Source organism: Anomalospiza imberbis, chromosome 1 (assembly GCF_031753505.1).
Source record: "Anomalospiza imberbis isolate Cuckoo-Finch-1a 21T00152 chromosome 1, ASM3175350v1, whole genome shotgun sequence".
In the NCBI taxonomy this organism is placed as follows: domain Eukaryota; kingdom Metazoa; phylum Chordata; class Aves; order Passeriformes; family Viduidae; genus Anomalospiza; species Anomalospiza imberbis.
In genome coordinates, this window is record NC_089681.1 from 129,030,349 (window position 1) to 129,037,965 (window position 7,617).

At 45.5% G+C, this 7,617-nt stretch overlaps 1 protein-coding gene across 4 annotated transcripts in view; it reads right to left on the reverse strand.

The window, feature by feature from the left end:
- The window catches only part of ANKIB1 (ankyrin repeat and IBR domain containing 1), an 85,319-nt gene extending 77,727 nt beyond the window's left edge, over positions 1–7,592 (reverse strand). For 3 of the 4 annotated variants that reach the window (XM_068211244.1, XM_068211253.1, XM_068211227.1), the window contains exon 1: positions 7,184–7,592. The gene's annotated coding sequence lies outside the window, so the exon portion shown is untranslated. Of the gene's footprint in view, positions 1–6,936; positions 7,087–7,183 lie in introns of those variants that run through there. The other variant, XM_068211234.1, reaches the window with a different exon arrangement.
- Between the last annotated feature and the right edge of the window lie 25 nt (positions 7,593–7,617).

Sequence of the window (7,617 nt, forward strand, 5' to 3'; positions counted from 1 at the left end):
ATCCAGACACTTTGTTTTTGCCCAGAGAAGAGTATGCCAGTGGAAATCACTTCTCCAGGAAAATGCTGTGGGAAATGGTGTCAAAGACACCAGATATCTAGGGAGACAACTTCTGCAGCCTTTTCCTCATCCACTAAGCAGGTCACTCTGTCCTTGAAGATAAGCTTGGTCTAACAGGATCTCCTGGCTTGGCCTGATCCCCTGGCTCTCCTGTATGTGCCATGTGATGGCTCTCAAGACGATCTCATCCATTACATTCCCTGGCCCTGAGGTCTGAGACTGACAGGCCTGTAGTTCCCCAGATCCTCCTTCGAACCCTTCTTGTACATGAGCGTCACATTTGCTAACCTCTAGTCACCTGGGACCTCCACCATTAACCAGGATTGCTGGTAAATGATGGAAAGTGGTTCAGTGAGCACTTCTGCCAGTGCCATCAGTACCCTTGGGTGGATCCCACCCAGCCTCATAGACTTGCGAGTGTGTCAGTGGCATAGAAGATCTCTCACCCTTTCCCTTTGGATTACAGGGCCTTCATTCTGCTCCTCACCTCTTTATTCCAGCTCAGGGCACTGGGTACCCAGAGAATAGCTAGTCATGCTATTAAAAATTGAGGAAAAGAAGGCATTAAGTACCTCAACCTCCTTCCTTATCTTTTGTCACTTTGTTTGCCCTCTCATCCAATAAAGGATGAGGATTCTCTTAGGCCTTCCTTTTGTTACTGGTATATTAATAGAAACACTTTCTATCAACTTTTACAGCAGTAGCCAGATTAAGTTCTAATTGGCCCTCTTAATTTTCTCCCTGGATAACCTCATGATATCGTTGTAGTCCTCCTGAGTTGCTGGCCCCTTCTTCCAGAGGCCACAGGATCTAAACACTCTGTTCAGTCAGGCTGGTCTTCTTCCCCAACAGCTCTTCTTTAGGCAAATGGGGACAGCCCGCTTCTGCACTTCTAGGATTTCTTTCTTCAAAAAAGTCTATCCTCCCTGGACTTCTCTCCCTTTTAGGAATGCCTCCCACAAGTTTTTCAACCAGTCTCCTCAATACGCTGGTCCGCCCTCCAGAAGTCCAAGGTAACAGCTCTGCTGACTCCCTCCTTACTTCTCCAAGAATTAAAAACTCTAATTTCACAACCACTGTGCCCAAGACCGCCTCCAATCATCGCATCACCCACAAGTGCTTCTCTGCTGGTGAACAGTAGGCAGGGCACGTTCCCTAGCTGGCTTACTCGCCAACTGTGTCAGGACGTTCTCTTCCAGACACTCTGGAAACGATTTCCTCTAGACTATTTCCCCTCCACTGCATTGTATTTCCAGGAGACATCTGGTGAGTTGAAGTTCCCTAGGAGAACAAGGGCTAGTGATAGTAAAACTTCTCACAGCTGCTCACAGAATATTTTGTCTGCCTCTGCAAGCTGGTTAGATGTAAGAGACTCCCAACCAGGATATCTGTACTGTTGGCCTTACCCCCGATTCTCACCCGTAAACAACCCTATTGGCACCATAATTAAGTTCTAGACAATCCCAGCACTCCCTAAAACACAGGGCTGCTTCTCCTTCCTTGCCTATCCCTTTTGAAGAGTTTACAGCCATCCACTGCAGCCCTCCAGTTGTGAGTCATCACACAATGACCAGTTTCCGTAATGACAATTATACCATAATTTTCCTGCTGCACAATGGCTTCCAGCTCCTCCTGTTTGTGGCCTGTGCTGCGTGCAGTGGAACAGAAGCACTTCAGTCAGGCTATTTATACCTCCACCTTTTTTTGGGGAAGAAGTCCTAATTCTTGTATGACCAATCTCAGATGCTTCTGTGGTTTCTAACACATGGATAACCACCAGTCTTTGCTGCCACATGGATCTTTATCCCCTATTTCACTGAAATGGAAGATCAAAAGACATCACTAGCATACTGTCCCTCAAATATGGGTGTGCTGCCCCCAGGCTTATCTCCAGTAAGCCTGGTTTTATCAGTTTCCCCCTTCAAGTCTAGTTTAAGCTTTTCTAATGAGCCTGTCTAACTCCTGTGCAAAGATATTTTTCTCCCTGTGAGATAGGTGCACACTGTCTGTCGCCAGAAGGCCTGGTGGTATCATCATCATTGCCTGCAACTGGAAGGATAGAGAAGCACACTACTTGTGCTCCTGATTCCTTAACCAAGGCCCTGAAGTTTCTCTTCATTGCCCTCACACTTCTTGTTACAACTTCACAGCTTACTACCTGAAAAAAAAAATCAATAATGGATATTAGTCTGAGTGCCATACCAGGATAGAAAACTTCCTCCCCACATCTTTAACCCAGGCCTTAGGGAAGCAAGAGACTTCCCTGAGAAATGGGTCCTTCTCTTTGAGCCTTCTGCTCACTTCAGAAGGGAGTCTCCTGTGACAATGAGCCATCCTTTTTGCTTTGTGGGAGCAGATTTGATGCAGGGTACAGGTCAACTTAACCTTGGCAGCACCAAGCTAGATGAACCATCATCCTTGTTACTGTTTGGTTTCATGTACAGAGGCTCCTAAGTATTATGTAAGGGCATTTGGGAAGGTAAGGCAGTCACAGAAGAGCCACACCTCTACTGCATTGGGCAGGGACTTGTCACCATTTCCCTTTATCCCTTAAAGTCACTGCACTCAGCTGGGCAGAGAGAGCATAGGGAGTCTCCCATATCATGTCTACTTCAAGCTCTTCAGGTGTGTCAAAATGGTAATCACAAGCCACTGGGAAACTCCTTTAAGTAGGGAAAATCCCCAAGAAATTTAATGAATTTTTTCCAACATAGAAGCCTGAACATAAAAACTATTTTTACGCAGAATTAGTAATATAGTGCCTCAACTGTCACTAGTATGTATATATGTGTAATGTATAGTATGTATACAGTGTGTATACATGTAGTTGTAATATATAAGCTACACTGAGTTATTGTCAAAGAATAATGTTACTATAGTGAAGGTTGTGTGCAAACATTGATTTCTAGGCATAAGTTTATGCACAAATATATACCTTGCGTTTAGAGGATTCATTTTGTCCCCTTGTCTTCCTTGTCAGTACAGAATTAAATAATTAAAATTACAATAGTAACTTTCTTTGCAACACTGTACAACAGCTCCTCCCATATTTTATCTGCAATTATCTTCCAACAGGAAGAGTTCAGAATTTACCTAGTTTAAAATACAAATCTAAGGAAACCATCAAATGAAAATCTCTCTCTTTAACAAAACCCCTTAAAGAAAATTCAAGAATATTAGTAGTACTACAAATAAGCTTTAGGTGAAAAGAAGTATTTGCCTCATGTAAAAAGTTAAAAACTCTTGTTCCTTGTCCTATCAAAACAGGTCCCAGTAAAAAGTCTTTCTTGTGAGCTCCCTTTATACACCTAAAGGTTGCAACAGCATATCCTCGGAGCCTTCTCTTCTCCAAGGTGAGCAGCTCTCTCAGCCTTTCTTCACAGGAGAGTGTGGTGGCAAACAGCACCTGTATAAGGCCTCACAAACTAAATCTGAGTTGGACATAGCTGTGGGAAAGCTAACAGCTCTTCATGAAAACAAAAGCCTGCAACAGCAAAAAACAACTTGTTTCCCTGCGAAAGAATTCTACAGATTAGGACTTTTTTCCGGCACCTGTTTCAACAATCCAAACCATCTCAGCTTTAAGAATGAAAACAGTATCTCACAAACAACCCTTTCTTACACATAAACACCTTATCCAAGACTAACCAATTACTAGGAGATAACAGCTTACCAACCAGTAAAAGATAGAAACAGAAGGGTTTGTAAAACTCTATATAAAGGGATATATAAAATAAAGTTCTAGCTTTTTTCGCTCCTTAATAGATTGTGTCTTGTCTCTCTGAAATTAGGTCAACAGCAACAGGAGAGCTGCTCCATGTTTGTGTCCCTCCCCCAGACCCACTCCAACAGGCTCATGTCTTTGCTGTTTGAGGGGCCCCAGAGCTGGATGCAGCATCCCAGGTGAGGTCTCTCTCACCAGGGCAGAGCAGAGGGGCAGGATCCTCTCCCTCATCCTGCTGGCCATGCTGCTTTTGATGCAGCCTAAGATACAACTGACTTTCTGGGCTGCCAGTGCAGACTGCCAGCTTATGTCCCTGTGAGTACTTCATCCAAAAGTACTCTCAAGTTCTCTTTGGCAGGGCTGCTCTCAACCCCTTCACCCCCTAGCCTGTATCAATACCAGGAGTTGCCCTGACCCAGGTAGAGAACTTGCACTTGGCCTTCCACTGTCACAAACGACGACTAATGTGTCTCTTTCCAATAATTCTGGAAGACATTTAGCAGTTATGAAGAAAACAGCAGTTGTTAAACATTAGGTAGACATCTCTGGCTTGAACTTTCAATGTAAAATGTAATATAATCTTGCATGAAATAACCTTTCCCCCTAAAATTTACACATAAGTGTAATTTCTAAAATGCTCCATGGAAAACTACTTGGTATTTTGGGATGAGGAAGCAAAAGCAGTAGAAGTCTTGCCTGAGGATAATGATGTTGAAAGCAGAATTTTCATGTCATTTTGAACATTTCAGAATTTCCACAGGGCTGCTCTTCAAGTAAAACAGATCTGTCTTTGCTATGTGTCACTACCAATTATGCAAACACAGTAATATGATTAGAAACGTAACGTTCAGCACACATATCAGTAACCTCCAACTTCTCAATTTTCCTTCTTACTGGCATGAGTCACCTTAGCAAAGCTGACAAAACTTCAACAGTGACAACTGCCGACAGCAACCTCTAGTTATCAGATTCCAAGGAGAAGTTAATGAACTACTCAGGTAACGGTAACTACATAACATCTGAACAGCAAAAATAAATCCAACAAACAAAACCCATCAAAAACAAATGAATACCCCCCCCAACACAAAAAAACCCCAACAAAAAATCCCTCCAATACACAAAACAAAAAAGATCTTAACCACAAATAAACAAAAATCAAAAGAATCACAAAACTTGCAAGCCAAACTAGTTAATGATTAATAAACAAAGCCTTATTACTGAAACAAAAAGAAACATAGTGATAAGCAATCACAGCAGAGATGTCACAGACCAGGAGTGATAAAACTGTTCAGGACAGAATAAATCAACCATAGCATTCACAAGGTTTTATATAGTGAACAAAAACATAATGACATTTTCTAAAAGCATTTTTATAGTTGTTCCGTTGGATAAAAGACGACAGCTTTAGAAGGCATTCCTTTTCATATTTACATGCTTAGTTTTCTTTAATATTTTGAAGTGTGTACGCTAGATAGGAACACATAAGAGATTACATGTAAACTCATATGCAGTATGTAACTATGTCCAGGAAACTCCATGTTTTGTGCAATAAACCTAATCATGTACTTACATACATACATACATACCTAGTCCTAGCTAGATGTGTATGGCACAAGTGAAAATAAAAGGGACTGCATAAAACTTACTTGCCTAACTTTTGGGTTTTGGCTATTGATATTATTATTATAGTGCCATTGCTGTAATTCTTCTTTTGAAATTAATCTTCATTCATAATACTCTGCTGATGCATATATACATGAATACAGAGCACCACCAACATTGTTTAGCTTTTTAGCAGACTTACAGCAAAACTGTAATTCAGGAATAAAAGACTGTGTTATTAAAATATGTTATTCTTTTGATTAAGGACTGAAGTAAAATTTATTGAAGAAGGAATTGACAGAGTACAGTATCACAGAAAAGCCTGAAATAAAGTTTTCAGAAGCCTCTTCTGTGATTTGTAAATACAACCATTTACTCTTTCCACATCCACAAAAAAAAAAAAGAAAAAAAACCCTTGCTATAAATTCTACCACTTTGCTTCTGTGTAGAAATCTTAATGAAACAAGTCACATGTTCTAAGTAGTTGAAAAACACTGTTGCTTTCCTCATGACTAAAGCCTGTTTTCCCCCCCAAGGAAGAAGAGGAATTTTCCTCTGTACACAAAAGAGATTAAAGAGAAATTAATCCACCACACTTCACATCGAAAATTGAAAAGATGAAAGTAAGGATAAAACAGCCATACATGTAAGGAAGACGTAGTCTCTTCTCATTGCTAACCTCTACAGCCAAAATCCTCTCAAAAGCCGTCTCTCTCTTTAGTGAATGTACTTAAATTACAGCACATTATTGATGTTATGTCTACAACTAAAGCTCCATTTCTGGAACTGGTAAGCACAGAAATGCACTTAAAGAAGGTGCAGTTAAGGACGGTTAGTCATAATGGAGGGATCCATGCAAACAATTTAAGCTGTAGTATTAGTTCTCTACTCTGCCGAGAATGTTTTCGTGACTCTGTATATCCTCTGCATACTATATGAACAGTAAAAAAGAGGTAGACTGACTAGTCATGAATTATCAAGGTTAATTTTTAAAAGTTGCCTAATTTCCAGTATGTGCTTAGACACGCCTGGAAGAGGGATACTGCTACTTACATAAAACTACTACTGTATCAAGACTAAATTTTTTCCACTGGGTTAAAAAAAAAAAAAAAAAAAAAAGACCCACACCCCCGAGATCGCGAGCGTTTAAATTCATTCAAGGGCTGCTCTGACGGCGTTACCGAGCCAGGAAGCCAGGTCACTCTGTCACAGCTCGCCCCGCAGCACACACGCTCCCACTCTGACCACTCACACTTCTTCGCTTCTGCCTTCCAGGCAGGATTTCCCGGCTACGAACCAGGCGGGCATGAGCCCAGCGGCTGCACCTGGCTGAAGCCAGGCCATCGGGCAGCTCCAAACTTTACGACGGTCCCGGCCGCCCCGGGGCGGCTCCCACCTTTCCCTCTCACCCGGCCAGTTCCCAGGCGAGCCCCCCGCCCTCCGCCGGCCGAGAGCCCGGGCCGGAGGCGGCCTCTCTCCCCCCCTATCCCCCGGCCCGGCGGCCCGCGGCTCCCGCCATCCCCTTCCCCCACAGCCCCCTGCGCACTAACCTCGGTAACCTGCCGCTTGTTCACCCCCGCACTCCGGCTACTCCCTGCTCCCCCTCCCCGCTCCCCTTGCCTGCCGACGGCACCGAGGCGCCCCCGGAGCCGCCTGCCGGCCCGGCCCCCCCGCGATGCGCGGCGCTGCCGACGCCCCGATGTGCGGAGCCTCCAGGCTTCACCCGCGATTGGGCTCCGCTCGCCGTGCCTTCCCGCAGCTCCCGCCCGAACCTCGCCCAGCGTCGCGGGCACTCACCGGCTCCTCACAGGGGCTCTCCCTGGCCCTTCCCGGCGCCTCCACGCCCGCCACTCAGAGCTTCCATGTGCCCAGTGGCCGCTCCTCTCTCCCGCTCCACTCTGGCTACGGCGCCCTCTGGAGTGCCCGCTCCAGTGGGAGCCTCACGAGCAGCCGGGGCTGTCACTCAGCTCGCCGGGGCCCCCGGCGCGGGCACGGCGCTGCGGCTGCCGCCTGCTCGCTACTCCTTTGTTCGGCGGCGGCGCTGACAGCTGCTGCCGGCGGCGCTCCGCGGGCCCGGGCGGCCGCTCCGCCTCGGCGCCTGCCCGCCCGCCAGCCGCGCCTCCTGCTCCTGGCCCGGCCCGCAGCCGCGGCTTGCTCCCTCTTTCTCCGCCCGCGGTCAACAACCGGCGGCGGCAACACAAGTTCAGGCCGCCGACCCGGAAACTCATCGG